Genomic DNA, 20,155 nt, shown 5'->3' on the forward strand with positions numbered 1-20,155 from the left:
TGGAATTTTCACTTCTAATTGGCCTGAAGTGGCTTATTTTTTAAAGCTTTCTCCCCATTTTCCAAGTCCCCCACACTAGAACTGAAATATGGAAAACTGTACTCCAGTCCCAAATTCCTCCTACAGCAAAATCCAGATTATAGACCTTAAGCAAATCTCCCTGTGACTCCAGCAGTTAATTTATAACTCAGTTACAGTTTACGAGACTGCATAATTCAGTTCACAACAGAGGATGCTGGGATAAATCAATCATGGCAGTGATGATTTTGCTGCACTTCTCCTAGTGCTGTGTTTTGTTTCTTTCCATTGATGCAGGGTAGGCACCCTACTATCTGGGTGGTCAGAAATCTCAAGTAAGGAAATGATCCACTTTTCTATGAAGGTCCATGGGAAGTACCAAATTAACAGTGAGAGACCTTGTGTTCTTTCTTTCCTTTCTACTTTTCACTCCAACTATAAGAATTGAGGTTGTTTTTTTTTTTTTTTCTGGGACTTAGGCTAAACTCAAACTTTGTGAACTCAGAGTTTTCATGGGTCTGCACTGAACATCACAAGCTCAGTTTTCAGCACAGTGCCGAGGTAAGAGTAAGCTCTCACAAGTGAGTATTTAATGAATAAACACAGATGCTCATGTGAAACATGAAAGTGTCATCCAATTAGTAACTTAGAGGCATTCTTTTATGGTCATAGTTAAGTTCCCTGGGTTCTCTGTGTCTCTGATTACTTACAGACAAGAACCCACATATTCATGGTGAAAGGGGACCTATCAATGAGCCAGGACTAGAAACAGACAAATGATGCTCTTGTCTTGGGTATGAAATGCAATGTTTGAAATAAAATCAGCATTAAAAATTTTCATGAGTATTACTGACTTTTCCTTTTGCTTCAGGCTACAGTATTACTCAGTAGGTCAAGTCTCTATTCAAATTGTTGATATTTAGTTCATCATGAAACTTTGTGTGTTACTTGAGAAAATATTTCATGTAACATTATTGATTTTGATTACTGAATCTTCTTGGGCTTTCTTTTAAAATTTGTCCCTGAGATGAACACCTTACTAACTTGTCAAGGCCTCATCCTGGTCCTGCCTAGTAGAATAGGAAATAAGAAAATAGAAATGCTCCAAGATGCACCTCGGGCATAGCAGGGGGCCTGAGGGATAGCAGGCACCTTCTAAGTTTCCTGAGATGTTTACAGAAAGCTTTGCTACTAACAAGGCAGCTGCTGGCCAATGTCTGCTCCAATCCTCATCAAACCCGGAAGCCTCAGATGCAACACAACAGCAGATGGGATTGAAAGTCATTTTGGTAATAGCTAGTATTTACTTACTACATTTACATGCCAGAGGCCTTTGTGTGGGTAATAATGATAATAGTACCTAAACTAATGTAGTTTAATTTCCTTATTCTCTCCAGTCCTAAAAGTTGATGATTCCCAGACAGAATATGGCCAAGACTCGAATAATCTTGAAAGCCAGTTTGGGGAGAGGAGATGAAAGACGTCTGTGTTAGAAGCACAGTGGTAGATTTAGGGAACACATCCCATGTTGGAGCGGCAGTTGCACAGGATACGTGAGTTGGTGAGAGGTTTCTGGGCATGGGTAAAGGGCCAGAATCTCTGATGAGTAGTGTTGGAGAATCTGGGAGTTCCTAATGTCATGGGATAGGGAAGGCGGTAGAGGCTAAGGGTTTGGACTTCTGAACTTTCCAGAGACCTCATACCAGCAACAAAGTTGCCCTCCCAACAAGGCATGCAGGAAGGACTTCCCTGGGCCAGAGACTACACAGGGACAATTACAGTGACTCGCATTCCCTCATTTCTTATAGATCAAAGTGAGCACAAAGCAGTCACAGAGAAGAGGTGAATTCTAACAAGAGTGAGGGAAGGAAAGAGAAAGGAATGGAGAGAGTCAGGCTTGTCCAGCTACAGACCTCAACCCTCTATCTGTATCCTCAACACACACAATGGTGCTTTCACCGAGAGAAGCAGGAAGCAGATTGCCTAAAGAGAGACCTTGCAATAGTTATTTTTATGCAATAAGATTAGGTATTATTTGGATGAATTGTATGATAGTCTTCACAAATTGCCTATCTTATCCCTGGAACATGTGACTACATTACCTTATGTGGTCAGAAAGTCCTTACAAGTCTGCTTAAGACCTTGATACAAGGAGGTTATTCTGGATGTATCTGGATGGGCGCAATACAATTACATGAATCTCTAAAAGGAGAGCACCTTTCCAGACTATGGTCAGAGGAGAAAATGTGACAACAGAAAAATGATCAGAGAGGTATGACATAAGATAGATTCGATCAAATATTGCTGGCTTTGCACATGGGAGGAAGAAACCATGAGTGAAGGGATGAGCCCTGAGCAGTGGAGTAGGAAAGTTACTCCACCGAAAGCCAGCAGGAGAATGGGGATGTAGTCCTACAATTAACTGTAAGCAACGGAAGTCTGCCAACAACCTGGGTGAGCAGGAAACAGATTTTCCCCTAGAGTCTCCAGAAATGAACACAACCTTGCCAAATCTTTTACATCAATCCAGTGAGACCAATACTGGGCGTCTTACTCCTATACTGTAAGATAACAAATGTGTGTTTTTGTAAGCCACTAGATTTGCAGTAATTTGTTAATGTAGCAGTAGAAAACTATTATGAACAGTTTAAAAATCAGAGTGAATTTAATAAAGTGTTTAGTTGTTATTTTATGACTACCATGTGTCTGATGACTCATGTGAAAGGCTAAGCAGTTTTGTAAAATGTGTTTTGTTTTCTCTTCACATCAGCATTACAATAGGAAAGATTTTGTGAATGTACTACATAGGCCTTTTATTACTTAATTCTCAGAATAACTTCACAAATCAGATATTATTATGGTTCTTTTTAAAAAGATTTGTTTATTTATGTATTTGAAAACGTTATACAGAGAGAGAAGGAGAAGCAGAGAGAGAGAGAGAGGTCTTCCATCCCCTGGTTCACTCCCCAATTTGCCTCAATGGCCGGAGATGTGCTGATCCGAAGCCAGGAGCCAGGAGTTTCTTTCTGGGTTTTCCAAATGGGTGCAGGGGCCCAAGGACTTGGCCATTCTCTACTTCTTTCCCAGGCCATAGCAGAGAGCTGGATAGGAAGTAGAGCAGCCAAGACTCTAACTGGCACCCATATGGGATGCTGGCACTGCAGGCGGCAGCTTTACCTGCTATGCCACAGCACTGGCCCCTTATTATGCTTCTTATTTGCAGAAGTGAAATTGATATTTATGGAGGTGAAGTGGGAAGACAATCAGGATACTCTACTAATAAGAGGTCAAAGTGGATTTCAGCTTCTCTGCTCTTTCTGCTTATAGAAATGTCTCCTTCACGCATGCTCTCCACAGCTACTGTTTCGAAAATGTACATTTCATTACTTGATTATTTCTTGCTAACCTTTTCTGCTCTCCAGTCTCATACCTTACCTCCCTTTCTATTCTTGTCCAGCTCAACACACGCTAAGCTAATCAGGGACTCAGAGCTTGTGTTCAAGTTGCCTCATCAAAGCTAGTCTTGTACAAATAATGTCTTTGAGGTGCCGTGGTTGAGCATACAAGCCCATTAGGGTATAGTCATTTTTTTCTCAGTTCCAGCTTTATGCCATTTCCCCTGTGGTTTTTGCATTACCATCTCATTACCTTCTCATACCCAAGTTTCCTTGCTTGGTTGAGTTCCATCTTTGATCCAGTATACTTTCACAATTCCCCATTTGTGACACCTGATTTTGGCTGACACTCTCAATATCCTCAGGAAGCTACTGTGTCCCTAATCAGACTCTATAAACCATCTAGGTTTCTTATTTTAGAAGTTATTTCTTCAAGTCTTGTTAATGTGAAAAAAAAATTCTCTCTTTCTCTCTCTAAGACTTACTTTTTTATTCAAAAGGTAGAGGGAGACAGAGAGGGAGAAAATTGAAATTCTATCTATTTCACTCCCAAATTTCCCACAGGAGCCAAAAATGGACCAGACCAAAGCAAGGAGCCAGAAACACCATCTTGATCTCTCACATTTGTGACAGGAGCCCAAGTTTTTGGATCTTCATCTGCTGCTTTCCCATACATATTAGGAGAAATACTAGGTAGGGAGCACAGTAGCAACGACTCCATCTGGTGCTCCAATATGGGATGCCAGATGCCTTCACCTTTTCTGCCACAGTCCTGGTCACCAAAGCATCTCTTGATGCCACATTCTACTCACCCTATGCAGCATACATTTTGGGCCTACTGGTAGGAGAATCAGTGGGACTTCCATTCAGTGGAAGCATTTTATCCTTCATTAAGTTATCCTGAAACCTCTCCTTTTAGGGAGCCTTACAACATGTTCTATCTAACAGCAGTTTAAATCCCACCCCATCACTGTACCTCCCTATGTCCAATTATAACTCAGAATGTGCTCCTCCTTAGGCCCTGAGGTTTAAGAATGAACTTTCACAACATTGACTCTCACACATGTTCTGGTCTCTGAGTCCCCAGGTGTTAAAATACCAACTTCTGGGGGTCTACCATGAATTTCTTATTCACCAGGTCTCGAGTAGAGTTCAAGAATTTGCACTACTCACAAATCTACAGATGCTGCTGCTTCCAAGGATCAAAGTTTGAGAACTGCTGACATACAGACACAGAAAGATATCTAAAGTAGACTTGCCTTCAAGAAGTATGTAATTGTTGATAAGACCAGCACAAATAAAATGGAAAGAAAATTAGAGATAATCAAGACAAATATTCAGAAGTCTACTGGGATACCAGCTCCTTAAAGAAGTGTTACACAGGAGAAAGAAAAAGAAAAAATAGGATTCTCATTTTATTTTTAATTTAAAAGTTAAGAAAGGACTTTATGTGGATTTTATTGCTGTAGTAAGGTAGCTAGTGGTGTAGGAGAAGTGAGATAGGCACCCATAGGAAAGCATTTATTATTAGCATTTTATGTTGATTTGGGTACTGATTTCCTTGCTATAACAAAGACAAAGATATCAAAGATGATTTTTTAAAAATTTATTTCTTACTGTCTTAACAGCATGTACACAGTTGATCCAGGGTGAACATAATGGCTCTTTAGAAGGAAACACCCATGGAATTATAACAGTATTGCTCTGCATTGCCAGCATGAATCTTCTCTATTGTGAATAAGGATGGCACCTTCACTTTTGCAGGAGAAAGAGATAAGGAAGACATACATTAACTTGTGTGCATCTCATTATCAAAAAAACAAATCTAGCCAAATGGTTGAATTAAGTAGCTGGAAAGGTATGCAATCTTTTCACCTACACAAAACTACTCCAAGCATCCTTCTTTTTTTAATTGGAGAGCACAGATACTTAAGGGAACTCCTGAAGATTCTGCCACATGTATTGTGCAATGCACTGGGGTTTAATGTATGTATGGTTAATTTTATTTAAAGGTGTGTGATCTCAAGTCAACCATGCCAACACACAGAGAGTAAACAGGAAATGGCAGAACTGACAATTCTGCTCCAAGGTTTTTATCAGCCACATTAATGGATAAATACAATGGCAATCCAAAGAGTTTTGACACACAATAAGGCAAAAATAAAATAACAAATAAATAAAGCAAAAACTTTTTAAAATGTAGAATCATGTGCACCCCAGCAGTATCAGCTAATACTTCGCAGTATAAGACACATTTAAGAATGTGAGGGTCATAATAATAAGGTGCACATATTATCATACATATATCATTTGATGTGTTTTATTTTTATACTGATAAATTTATATATGTGTATTGGCATATCCAATATTGAAAATCCCATAAAACATCATTATAAAATATCATTATAAAGTAAAAATTTACAACTACTACACATTATTATGCCACTTTAGTAACTAAGGACAGAAAAGTTATTAAGAAGTCTATACCTTATGTGGTTGCTATTATACAATCACAATTAGCAAGGTATTTTAACGTATCATTTATGTCATCTTAATTGCTTCCTTTTAATATCAACTTTCTTTTAAAAAAAGATTCATTTTTTTTGAAAGGCAGAATTGCAGTGTGAGAGAGGGAGAGACAGAGAGAGAGATAGATCTTTCATTTGCTGGTTTACTCCCCCAAATGGCTGCAATGGCCAGGACTGGGCCAACTCAAAGCCAAGAGCCAGTACTACTTCTGGATTTCCTATGTGGGTTCAGAGGCCCAAGAACCTGGGCCATTCTCCACTGATTTACCAGACCATTATCAGGGAGCTGGATCAGAAGTGGAATAACCAAGACTGGAACCAGCATCCATATGGGATGCTGGCACAGCAGGTAGCATCTTAACCTGCTACACCACAAATGCTGTCCCCTCTAATGACCACTTTTATAATAAAACAATAAATTTACATTTTAACATTAATACACAATTTAATTTTTTCTAAAGCATGCATATATTAGTAATGTATGTTTAAAGCCTTTAATATCTCATGGTGAGCGGCAAGATGGCGGAATAGGAAGGGAGCACACTGATAGTTCGGGAAGAGACAGTTTAATAAAAGTGGAGATACTGCAGGTTCAAGGAAGAGTAGGGGAAGAAACAGCAGAGGAAACTCTTCCGGAACTAGTGACTCATGGTGGACCTGCGTGGAGGACGTGGGAGCCCACGGCTTGGGACACCAGCGGCAGAATCAACGCACCAGCACTGGAATGCGAGGTGAGCTGAACCTCAATAGCCTGAGACACTGGCAGGAAAGTGGAAAGAGGAGATTGAGGGAACAAGGCTTGAAACCCCATGGGGAAAAGTTCACCAGGATAACTAGAAGAAGAGGAAAAAAAAAGTGACCGGTACGGACACGAGTTTCTCTCTCCACTCACCTCTCAAAGGCGAGCAAGACAAACAGCAGGTGCCATTTTGGACATATGTAATAAGCGGCACGACCTCAGTAAGGACTGCACCTGCCCTCAGCCAAGCAGAAAAACCTGACTCTGGGAGGGGGGGGTGAAATAATAGTAGATTAGGAACTAGTTAATGTGTGGTGCTAATGAACTGAGAGTGTGAAAAAAGAGAGGTGGGTGAGAGAACTCACGGAATTCACGTGAGTACTATCCAGAGCCGCTAAAATTTGGTAAGCTTGGCAACACAATGGGAGACTGCAGGAGAATTTGAGCCTACACTGAGGGAGCACAGATTCCCTTGTGCTAAAGTTTATGTTGTCTGATATTAAGATGGCTATGCCAGCTCTTATTCCATTTCTGCTGGCATGGTATATCTTTTTCCAGCCTTTCACTTTCAGTCTGTATGCATCTTGGTTAGGAGGATGTGTTTCTTGTAAGCAGCAAATAGCTGGGTTTTGTTCCTTAACCCAATCAGCCAATCTGTGTCTTTTAACTGGAGGGTTGAGGCCATTAACGTTCAATGTGATTCTTGGGAAAGAGGTTCTGATATCTGGCTCCTGTGGATATATCATTCGCCTGCTAACTACCTTCAATTCGGCTCAGCTGTGCGGAATTATGTCCCTTCTGAATCAAGAAGGAAAGAAAGAGAGAGAGAGAGAGAGAGAGAGAGAGATTTACCATGCCTAACCTGGGAGTGTCACCTTTGGCACACCCTTAACCCTGAGGAACCAAACAGAGCTCTCAGGCCACACCCATCTCAAGCCTCTACGTCTCCATCAAAAGCAGACAGTCCACTTAATCTAGACTCATAGTATAACAAGAAAAAAACCACCACAGCAAGGGAAGAAGAATATAAAGAATATTTGCATAATGCCAAGCAACAAACGCAGGAAGTGAGGAAACAAGAACAAGGAAGACATTATGACACCCCCAAATGAACAAGACTCCCCAATCCAAGATTATGAAGATGATGAGATGGAAGAAATGCAAGATACAGATTTCAAAAAATTTATGATAAGAACATTGAGAAGATTTCAAAAACAAATGCTTGAGCTACAGAAATCCTTACTGGACAGGATAGAAAATCTCTCTCATGAAAATGTAATCTTAAGGAGGAATCAAAATAAAACACAAAAACTAGTAGAACAGAAAAGTGTGATAGTGAAGAGAAATCAAAATGAAATGAAGAATTCAATAGATCAAATGACAAACACATTAGAGAGCCTTAAAAACAGTCAGTGAAACAGAAGAGAGAATATCGGACTTAGAAGACAGAGCACAGGAAAGCATACAGTCAAACCAAAGAAAAGAAGAGGAAATTAGAAATCCAAAAAATATTGTTGGGAATCTACAGGATACTATTAAAAAACCCAATATTCGGGTTCTAGCAGTTCCTGAAGGCATGGAGAGACGGAAAGGATTAGAAGGCTTTTAGTGAGATACTTGCAGAGAACTTCCCAGGTTTGGAGAAGGACAGAGATATCCTAGTACAGGCAGCTCATAGAATCCCTAGTAAACATGACCAAAAGAGACCCTCACCACGACACATTGTAATCAAACTCACCACAGTGAAACATAAGAAAGGATTCTAAAATGCAAGAGAGAAATGTCAGATTATTCTCAGAGGATCTCCAATTAGACTCACAGCAGACTTCTCATCAGAAACCCTACAGTCTAGAAGGGAATGGCAAGACATAGCTCAGGTACTAAGAGAGAAAAACTGCCAGCCCAGAATATTATATTCTGCAAAGCTCTCATTTGTGAATGAAGGTGAAATAAAGACCTTTCATAGCAAACAGAAACTGAAAGAATTTGTTGCCAGTTGTCCAGCCCTGCAAAAAAATGCTTAAACATGTGTTACACACAGAAACACAGAAACACGGTCACCAATATGAAAGAAGGTAAATGAAGGAAACCTCACCGCAAAAGATCACAGGAAGTTCAAAATATAAATTAGAAAATATCTTTGGCAAATGGCATGGCAAAGTTACTACTTATTAATAGTGATATTGAACATTAATGGCCTCAACTCTCCAGTTAAAAGACACAGATTGGCTGATTGGGTTAAGGAACAAAACCCAGCTATTTGCTGCTTACAAGAAACACATCCTCCGAACCAAGATGCATACAGACTGAAAGTGAAAGGCTGGAAAAAAATATACCATGCCAGCAGAAATGGAATAAGAGCTGGCATAGCCATCTTAATATCAGACAACATAAACTTTACCACAAAAACTGTTAGGAGAGACAAAGAGGGGCACTATATAATGATTAAGGGATCCATTCAACAGGAAGATATAACGATTATCAATGCATATGCACCTAATTACAGGGCACCAGCTTATTTAAAAGACTTGTTAAGGGACTTAAATGGAGACTTAGACCCCCAATACAATAGTACTGGGGGACTTCAACATTCCACTCTCAGAAATAGACAGATCAACAGGACAGAATATCAACAAGGAGACAGTAGATTTAAACGACACTATAGCCCAAATGGATCTAACAGATATCTACAGAACTTTTCATCCTACACAGAAAGCATTTACATTATTCTCAGCAGTACATGGAACCTTCTCTAGGATTGACCACATACTAGGCTATAAAGCAAGTCTCAGCAAATTCAAAAGAATTAGAATCATACCATGCAGCTTCTCAGACCATAGAGGAATGAATTTGGAAATTAGCAACTCAGGAATCCCTAGAGCACGTGCAAACACATGGAGATTGAACAACATGATCCGGAATGAACAATGGGTCATAGAAGAAATTAAAAGAGAAATCAAAAATTTCCTGGAAGTAAATGAGGATAACAGCACAACATACCAAAACCTATGGGATACAGCAAAAACCATGATAAGAGGAAAGTTTATATCAATAGGTGCCTACATCAATAAATTGGAAAGGCACCAAATAGATGAGCTTTCAATGCATCTCAAGGATCTAGAAAATCTGCAGCAAACCAGACCCAAACCCAGTAGGAGAAGAGAAATAATTAAAATCAGAGAAGAAATCAACAGGATTAACTCCAAAAAACATTACAAAAAATCAGCCAAACGAGGAGCTGGTTTTTTGAAAAAATAAACAAAATTGAGACCCCATTGGCCCAACTAACTAAAAAAAGAAGAGAAAAGACCCAAATCAAAAAAAAATCAGAGATGAAAAAGGAAACGTCACAACAGACACCACAGGAAAAAAAAAAGAATCATCAGAAATTACTACAAGGGCTTGTATGCCAGCAAACAGGGAAATCTATCAGAAATGGATACATTCCTGGACACATACAACCTACCTAAATTGAACCAGGAAGACATAGAAAACCTAAACAGACCCATAACTGACACAGAAATTGAAACAGTAATAATGGCCCTCCCAACAAAGAAAAGCCCAGGACCAGATGGATTCACTGCTGAGTTCTACCAGACATTTAAAGAAGAACTAACTCCAATTCTTCTCAAACTATTCAGAAAAATTGAAAAAGAGGGAATCCTCCCAAATTCTTTCTATGAAGCCGGCATCACCTTAATTCCTAAGCTGGAAAAAGATGCAACATTGAAAGAGAATTACAGACCAATATCCCTGATGAACATAGACGCAAAAATCCTCAATAAAATTCTGGCCAATAGAATGCAACAACACATCAGAAAGATCATCCACCCAGACCAAGTGGGATTTATCCCTGGTATGCAAGGATGGTTCAACTTCCGCAAAACAATCAACGTAATACACTACATTAACAGACTGCAGAAGAAAAACCATATGATTCTCTCAATAGACGCAGAGAAAGCATTTGATAAAATACAACACCCTTTCATGATGAAAACTCTAAGCAAACTGGGTATGGAAGGAACATTCCTCAATACAATCAAAGCAATATATGAAAAACCCACGGCCAACATCCTATTGAATGGGGAAAAGTTGGAAGCATTTCCGCTGAGATCTGGTACCAGACAGGGATGCCCACTCTCACCACTGCTATTCAATATAGTTCTGGAAGTTTTAGCCAGAGCTATTAGGCAAGAAAAAGAAATTAAAGGGATACAAATCGGGAAGGAAGAACTCAAACTATCCCTCTTTGCAGTTGTTATGATTCTTTATTTAGGGGACCCAAAGAACTCTACTAAGAGACTATTGGAACTCATCGAAGAGTTTGGAAAGTAGAAGGATACAAAATCAATGCACAAAAATCAACAGCGTTTGTATACACAGGCAATGCCATGGCTGAGGAAGAACTTCTAAGATCAATCCCATTCACAATAGCTACAAAAACAATCAAATACCTTGGAGTAAACTTAACCAAGGACTTTAAAGATCTCTACAATGAAAACTACAAAACCTTAAAGAAAGAAATAGAAGAGGATACCAAAAAATGGAAAAATCTCCCATGCTCATGGATTGGAAGAATCAGTATCATCAAGATGTCCATTCTCCCAAAAGCAATTTATAGATTCAATGCAATACCAATCAAAATACCAAAGACCTTCTTCTCAGATCTGGAGAAAATGATACTGAAATTCATGTGGAGACACAGGAGACCTCAAATAGCTAAAGCAATCTTGTACAACAAAAAGAAAGCTGGAGGCATCACAACACCAAATTTCAGGAAATACTATAGGACAGCATGGTACTGGTACTGAAACAGATGGATAGACCAATGGAACAGAATAGAAACACCAGAAATCAACCCAAACATCTACAGCCAACTTATATTTGATCAAGGATCCAAAACCAATCCCTGGAGTAAGGACAGTCTATTCAATAAATGGTGCTGGGAAAATTGGATTTCCATGTGCAGAATCATGAAGCAAGACCCCTACCTTTCACCTTACACAAAAATCCACTCAACATGGATTAAAGACTTAAATCTATGACCTGGCACCACCAAATTATTAGAGAGCATTGGAGAAGCCCTGCAAGATATAGGTACAGGCAAAGATGTCTTGGAAAAGACCCCGGAAGCACAGGCAGTCAAAGCCAAAATTAACATTTGGGATTGCATCAAAGTGAGAAGTTTCTGTACTTCAAAAGAAACAGTCAGGAAAGTGAAGAGACAACTGACAGAATGAAAAAAAAAATTTGCAAACTATGCTACAGATAAAGGGTTGATAACCAGAATCTACAAAGAAATCAAGAAACTCCACAACATCAAAACAAACAACCCACTTAGGAGATGGGCCAAGGACAAGCTGAAAAGCCCTTCACTCAGCCTAACTTCCAAAGTGACCACTGCAGCTGAGGGGATGGTCAAGTAGGGTCAGCAACATTGCAGGCAGAACTGTAAATTTCTTGTTAGAGATGCCCCCTGCCTTTACCTGGCCAGCTCTCCTCCCAGGCCAGCCAAGTAATGAAAGTCAACAGAGTGCCTTCCCCTAAGAGGTTCACACCTCCCTTAGGATATACCCCATGTGAAGAGATAGATAGGTCTGGGCCTCTTAACTTACAAGGCCTAAAGCCCACCAGATTATTATCAAGCCCCTTCTATCAGGTTCTATTTGCCTCTCAATCAGAAAACTTAATTGTAGCTTAGACAGCACCTTTCTTAGCTCCTCTAATAATGACTCTGTCCTTTGTTCTAGACCCTGTCTAGTGCACTTGGGCCTCATTCCTTTGTAATCATAACCTCTACTCTACTACCAATGGCTCTACTCCCAACCTGTATGTACTGATGGTCCTCTTCCCCACTTAATGCTGTATAATTGTTCAAACCTGGTAAATGCCACTCTTAGGATCACTGGTTACTATCCTCACTCTGTCTTTTATGACCTTGTCTAAATATGATCAGAGTCGGCAAACTTGGAAGGCTTCCATAGCCTTGGCAACTCATGACGACAGCCTAGGATGGTTACTGGTGCCATAAACTAGAGTGTCAATTTGTTGGGTCAACAACAGGAGCCACTGTGCACTTGCTCCTCATGTGGGATCTCTGTCCTTAATGTGCTGTACATTGTGATTTAATGCTATAACTAGTACTCAAACAGTATGTTTCACTTTGTGTTTCTATATGGGTGCAAACAGTTGAAATCTTTATACTAAATTGATCTTCTGTATATAAAGAGAATTGAAAATGAATCTTGATGCAAATGGATGGGGAGAGGGAGTGGGAGAGGGGAGGGTTGCGGGTGGGAGGGAAGTTATGGGAGGGGGAACCCATTGTAACCCATAAGCTGTACATTGGAAATTTATATTCATTAAATAAAAGTTAAAAAAAAAAAGAATCAAGGCATCACATAAACAAGACTAGTGTCTGAAAATACTAACTGATAGAACAAAAAAGGGAGAGAACAATCCAACATGGGAAGTGGGATACACAGTAGACTCATAGAATGACAGATGTCCTAAACAGCACTCTGGCCTCAGAATCAGCCCTTAGGGCATTCGGATCTGGCTGAAAAGCCCATGAGAGTATTTCAGGCATGGAAAGCCAAAACACTCTGTCAAAAAAAAAAATGACCTAAATGAAAGATTTCTGCAAGTGAGATCCCAGTGGGAAGAACGGGTCATCAAAGAAGGAGGTACCTTTCTCTGACTATGACCTTGGCTAAATATGATAAGAGTCGGTGAACTCAAAAGGCTTCCATAGCCTTGGCAACTCATGACTGGAGCCTAGGGAGATTACTGATGCCATAAACAAGAGTGTCAAATTGTTAAGTCAACAAAAGGAATCACTGTGCACTTACTCCTCATGTAGGATCTCTGTCCTTAATGCACTGTACATTGTGATTTAATGCTATAACTAGTACTCAAACAGTATTTTTCACTTTGTGTTTTTGTGTGGGTGCAAACTGTTAAAATATTTACTTAATATATACTAAACTGATCTTCTGTATATAAGAGAAATGAAAATTAATCTTGATGTGAATGGAAGGGGAGAGGGAGCGGGAAAGGGGAGGGTTGTGGGTGGGAGGGAAGTTTTGTGGGGGGGGAAGCCATTGTAATCTATAAGCTGTACTTTGGAAATTTATATTCATTAAATAAATGTTTAAAAAAATTTAAAAAAAAGAGGAAATCCAAATGGCCAATAGACACATGAAAAAATGTTCAAGATCACTAGCAATCTGGGAAATGCAAATCAAAACCACAATGAGGTTTCACCTCACCCCAGTTAGAATGGCTCACATTCAGAAATCTACCAACAATAGATGCTGGAGAAGATGTGGGCAAAAAGGGACACTAACCCACTGTTGGTGGGAATGCAAACTGGTTAAGCCACTATGGGAGTCTGTCTGGAGATTCCTCAGAAACCTGAATATAACCCTACCATAGAACCCAGCCATCCCACTCCTTGGAATTTACCCAAAGGAAATTAAATTGGCAAACAAAAAAGCTGTCTGCACATTAATGTTTATTGCAACTCAATTCACAATAGCTAAGATCTGGAACCAACCCAAATGCCCATCAACAGTAGACTGGATAAAGAAATTATGGGACATGTACTCTATAGAATACTATACAGCAGTAAAAAACAGTGAAATCCTGTCATTTGCGACAAGATGGAGGAATCTGGAAAACATTATGCTGAGTGAATTAAGCCAGTCCCAAAGGGACAAATATCATATGTTCTCCCTGATCGGCGACAACTAACTGAGCACCAAAGCGGAAACCTATTGAAGTGAAATGGACACTATGAGAAACAGTGACTTGATCAGCTCTTGTCCTGACTGTTGATGTACAATGTAATACTTTATCCCTTTTAGTATTTTTTCTTTGTTCTAGTACTAGTGGTTGAACTCTGTAATTAACACACAATTATTCTTAGGTGTTCAAATTTTAACTGAAAAGTGATCCCTGTTAAATATAAGAGTGGGAATAAGAGAGGGAGGAGATGTACAATTTGGGACATGCTCAATCGGTCTTGCTCCAAATGGTAGAGTTAGAAATGTTCCAGGGGATTCCAATACAATCCCGTCAAGGTTGCATGTTCCAATGTCATCTCACTAGTCCAAGTGATCAATTTCAGCTCACAATTGATGGCTCTGATAGGTCTAAGAGTCAAAGGGATCACACAAACAAGACTAGTGTCTGCTAATACTAACTGATAGAACAAAAAGGGAGAGAAGGTTCCAACATTGGAAGCAGGATACACAGCAGACTCATAGAATGGCGGATGTCCTAAACAGCACTCTGGCCTCAGAATCAGCCTTAAGGTATTTGGATCCGACTGAAAAGTCCATGAGAGTATTTCAGGCATGAAAACCCAAGATTCTCTGTCAAAAAAAGAAAAAAAAAAAAAAGAAGACCTAAATGAAAGATCTCTGTGAGTGAGATCCCCATGAAAAGAACAAGTCATCAAAGAAGGAGGTGCTTTTTCTCTGAAGGAAGAAAAGAACTTCCACTTTGACTATGACCCTGTCAGGATAAGAATGAAGTCGGTGAACTCAAAAGGCTTCCATAGCCTTGCAGCTCATGACAAGAGCCTAGGGTGATTAATGATGCCATAAACAAGAGTGTCAATTTGTTAAGTCAACAACAGGAGTCACTTTGCACTTACTCCTCATGTAGGATCTCTGTCCTTAATGTGCTATACATTGTGATTTAATGCTATAGCTAGTACTAAAACAGTATTTTTCACTTTGTGTTACTATGTGGGTGCAAACCGTTGAGATCTTTACTTAATATATACTAACCTGATCTTCTGTATATAAAGAGAATTGAAAATGAAACTTGATGTGAATGGAAGGGGAGAGCGAGTGGGAAAGGGGAGGGTTGCGGGTGGGAGTGAAGTTATGGGGGGGAAGCCATTGTAATCCATAAGCTGTACTTTGGAAATTTATATTCATTAAATAAAAGTTAAAAATAAAGCATTTAATATCTCATGATGTACAATTCTCAAAATGCTGCAGGAACTGATCTATTTGATTAACATCAGTGTAACAGGAAGAACACCTTCACATAGATGCAAAGTTACTATTGCTCTTTGACCAACTAGGGAAGCCCAATGACTGTCGTATCTGACACTTCCATTCCAACTCTCTTATTTCACAGATAAAGAAACTGAGATTTCTTAATATTTTCTTCTTTTTATTCAGGAGGTGCATGTGTGCATATACAAGAGAGAGAGAGAGATCATAAGTGCACTCATCTGCTGATTCCCACCCCAGATACCCCACAGCAGCCAGGACTGAAGCCAGGAACCTGCAATCCAATTCAGACCTCCCACATGGAGGATAGCCATCCAACTACTTGAGCCTTTACCTATTATCTCCCAGTATTTCTAGGAGGCTAGAACCAGGAGCTGCAGTCAGGAACTGAATACAGGCTTTTCAGTACAGGACATCCCAATATTTCTTGATCTTGGCAGGATTACATACTTAGGATGTAAAGTTGTACCCTATGTGCAGAGCATATAGTCAAACAAAGGATGTCTAATTCTCTAAATCAGGTAGAGGCCCAGCTATAGGGAAGTTAGAAGCCCATCTGATTCAGCATATTCATAATAGAAAACACATATGGATTGGATGGTAAGAATGAGATAATGGATCTCAAATACTAGTGCAACAGACACTGCCCTGCTGTTTTTGAAATCCTCTTGTATGGGGTTCTTAAGGACATATATGACTGTCAGATGATAATTTCCTGGAGGATAATATTTGATAATCTATAGGGGATGTGTTTATACTGGCAGAGAGTAGTTGAAATCTTGTAAAGGACCAAGAAAATTGGTTAGCATCCACCTTTAATGTTGGCATTTCTCAGCCAGAGATACTCTTATGAGATCTGAAGATTTAAAAAAAACAGCCATATGAGGGTACTTCACAAAGGTCATAGAAAATATGTATTTTGTAAAAAAATACTATGCATAGATTTCAAAGCATTTTTGCACCAAAATAAATTTATCTTCTAATTCAAATATTTGCATGAATTCTTTGAAGTGCCTGTTTAGCTCTGGCCTTCAAGTAGTTAATGACCTTTCAAATGCACATGTTACAGAGGAGAATCCCAGAATATTGTTGGAACAAACAAGTCTACAAGTCTATAGTCTTCTTCCCTAGTTCTAATGCCCAAGGAAGTTTGGAACCATTGTTTGGATTGCTTCAAACCCCCAGCCTACCATGAAGACAGGTAGCCACTATTCCCACACATATGTGGAAACAGGATAATTTCCACGTAGTGTACATGTACTGACGTACCAGAATAATTCTCCTTTATGATTGAAAATGTAGCCACCAACAGTTTTATGTTCCTGACAGCCAACCAATGTCAACAGGATTTTATGGAGAATTTACATAACAGGCTCTGGGTCTTGGGTTAATAGGCCACCTCCCTCCGTAATAAGGGCCCATTAAAAAAATGAGGGCGGGCATCCTAAACATAGCCTGATGCTCCAGCTCAGTTGCTATGAGTCATGGAGTATTAAATTATTTTCTAGCTGTGGAGGAACATTACAGATGATTTTTCCTTGAAAAGCAGCCCTGATCTTAGTTCCTGAGTAATTTGGACTGGGTCCTGCTCGTAGCATATGTACTATCTGGAGCAGACTACTCACCCCTCATCACAAATGTTTGGGGAAGATTGTTCAGTGATGCTTGATACTTTTTTTGACAGGTAGAGTTAGACAGTGTGTGTGTGTGTGTGTGTGTGAGAAACAGACAGACAGAAAGAGAGAAAGGTCTTCCTTTTTCCGTTGGTTCACCCCACAAGCAGCCGCTACAGCCAGCAAGCTGTGGCCGGTGTGCTGTGCGGATCTGAAGCCAGGAGCCAGGTGCTTTCTCCTGGTCTCCCATGCAGGTGCAGGGCCCAAGGACCTGGGCCTTCCCAGGAGGGCCACAGCAGAGAGCTGGACTGGAAGAGGAGCAACCGGGACTAGAACCCGGGGTGCCGGCGCCACAGGCAGAGGATTAGCCTAGTGAGCTGCAGCACCAACCAAGTGTTGCATGATATTTGAGGAGACAACAGAAAATACATTAACAGCTCTGAACCTACGGCCTGAGAAGTTCAAAAATCAAGAATCATGTGTCAAGTTTCTAACAGCTGTGAGCAACAATGAGCAAGAGATGCAAATTGACTCTGTGGGTAAGGGCCATGACTGACACAAAAGGTTATGACAGAAAGACTTCGGAGGAAACATAGCAACAACATGTGCACTTGATTACAACCATGTCTATTACTACAGTTAATTAACTGCCATGCACCTGCTAAGAATATTTATTATATTTAATCTTCATGAGAGATATATTCCTAGTCCCATTTAATTGCTAGACAAACTGAATAGGTTTGCCCAAGGATACAGAGAAGCGAGGTTTTGCCTCCAGCTCTGTCTGGATTCTTCAAGTATACTGCTTTAATCATCTGTTAAATATCACAGTCACTAACAATTTTAGGAAATAAAGAGAAAATTTGATGTTATGTGACCATATATGCCCCAAGAACTCAGAAACAGAAAGAAATAATCTCTTAATGGATGCGATAGAAGTACAGAATCCATAATATGAAACTCAAAGAGTTTCAGTTTTGTGGATTTTATGACACTCACCATTAAGCAGCTCTTCCAGTGGGAGCAGGAGAACAACAAAAGCAAGCAGATTGGCTGGCGCCGCGGCTCACTTGGCTAATCCTCCGCCTTGCGGCACCGGCACACCGGGTTCTAGTCCCGGTCGGGGCGCCGGATTCTGTCCCAGTTGCCCCTCTTCCAGGCCAGCTCTCTGCTGTGGCCCGGGAGTACAGTGGAGGATGGCCCAAGTGCTTGGGCCCTGCACCCGCATGGGAGACCAGGAGAAGCACCTGGCTCCTGGCTTCGGATCAGTGTGGTGCGCCGGCCGCGGCGGCCATTGGAGGGTGAACCAACGGCAAAGGAAGACCTTTCTCTTTGTCTCTCTCTCTTGCTGTCCACTGTGCCTGTCAAAAAAAAAAAAAAAGCAAGCAGATTAATATTTCCATCTGAAAATTCACAGTGCATTCAGTAACTTAAGACTAAGAAACTACTATCTCTAGGTTCATGCCAAATTTTACTATCAAATGAATGCAGATCAGGTCAGGTGCTACCTAATAAGTTAAGAGAAGTGTTTCCTCAAAGCTTTTATTTTCTTCATCCTAAGATATCATCCTATTTAATTCTGAAAAACCTTCTATAGTGGATAAGAAATCATGCTACCTGATGTGCTTTGGGCATCTGTAACAAACTCCCTGTTCCAACACTTTCTCTTGCTAATTTGTGTTAATTTCAAGGCTAGAATTCAAATGTTGGATGCTGCATTATGGAGAGAACTTCTGTGTAGCAATGAACAAAGAAAAAATTAGAGTCACATATATCTGGGTTTAGAAACAGGCTTTTCTTTATTTGGTTGCTATAAACATAACTTGGACATTTTAAGCAAGAGACATTTATTTTTCACAATTCTGAGTTCTGAGAAGTTTGAGATCAAGGTGCAGATTGATTTATTTCCTGGTGATGGGTTGTGTGGTCATATGACCTCTCCTTGTGTGTACATCAAGAAGGTGAACAGGGGCTCTCTGTTGTCATTTCTTATTGGGACACAAATCCCATAATGAGTACCTTCCTATGTCCTGTCTAAAACTAATTACTTCCCATAGGCTCCACCTTCCTGGTCACATTGAGGGTGGGAGCTTCAAAACATTAGTTTTGGAGGAACATGATATCAAGTCCATAATAAGTCCCTTTCTCTTCTTTAATTTTTAACCTGCAATAACTAAATCCATTCTTGACTCCAAATCCTGTATCTCCAAAGATACAGTCTATTGTCCATTCCACAAGGAGTAGGACATGGTGGTGCAGTGGGATTCTGTGGGGTCCCTTCTGAGGGTTCTCGATCCCATTCAAGATTCTCTAACACTATTCTGCTCCCCTTGTCTGTGAAATCTGAATTTACCATGTTTGAGTGCCAAATTCTCCAAAGATAATCTATACAAACCCTTCAATATTGTACAACTCTGTCTTCCTTTCTCTTTACTATATTTTCCTGTCTCTTTGATATGTAAGACTCAGAGAACAGCATTTGTGCATTGATTAACCAGGAACCCTATGTTTTTGTTGTCATTACTGTGCAAAATGTGCCCCTCCCTGAATCAAAAGCTACCAGCTGTAGTAGCCCTCTGGTTGACCATAGTGAGTGATATGTACCCATGTATCTATCAAGGAGATAACAGCTTTCAAAGTACATGATCAAATGTCAAAGGCCCATGGAAGTGTGCCTTGCTCTTCATGGCTTTGCTCAACAAATATTTGTCTTTTGTGAAATTCTAGAGAAGATGTCCATAACATTATTATACAGAAATTTATTTTAATATGAGACATAAAATTCAAAGAAATGTTAGAAAGAATATTAAAGAAGAAAAATAAAATTTGA

Source organism: Lepus europaeus, chromosome 16, assembly GCF_033115175.1.
Source record: "Lepus europaeus isolate LE1 chromosome 16, mLepTim1.pri, whole genome shotgun sequence".
Lineage (NCBI taxonomy): Eukaryota > Metazoa > Chordata > Mammalia > Lagomorpha > Leporidae > Lepus > Lepus europaeus.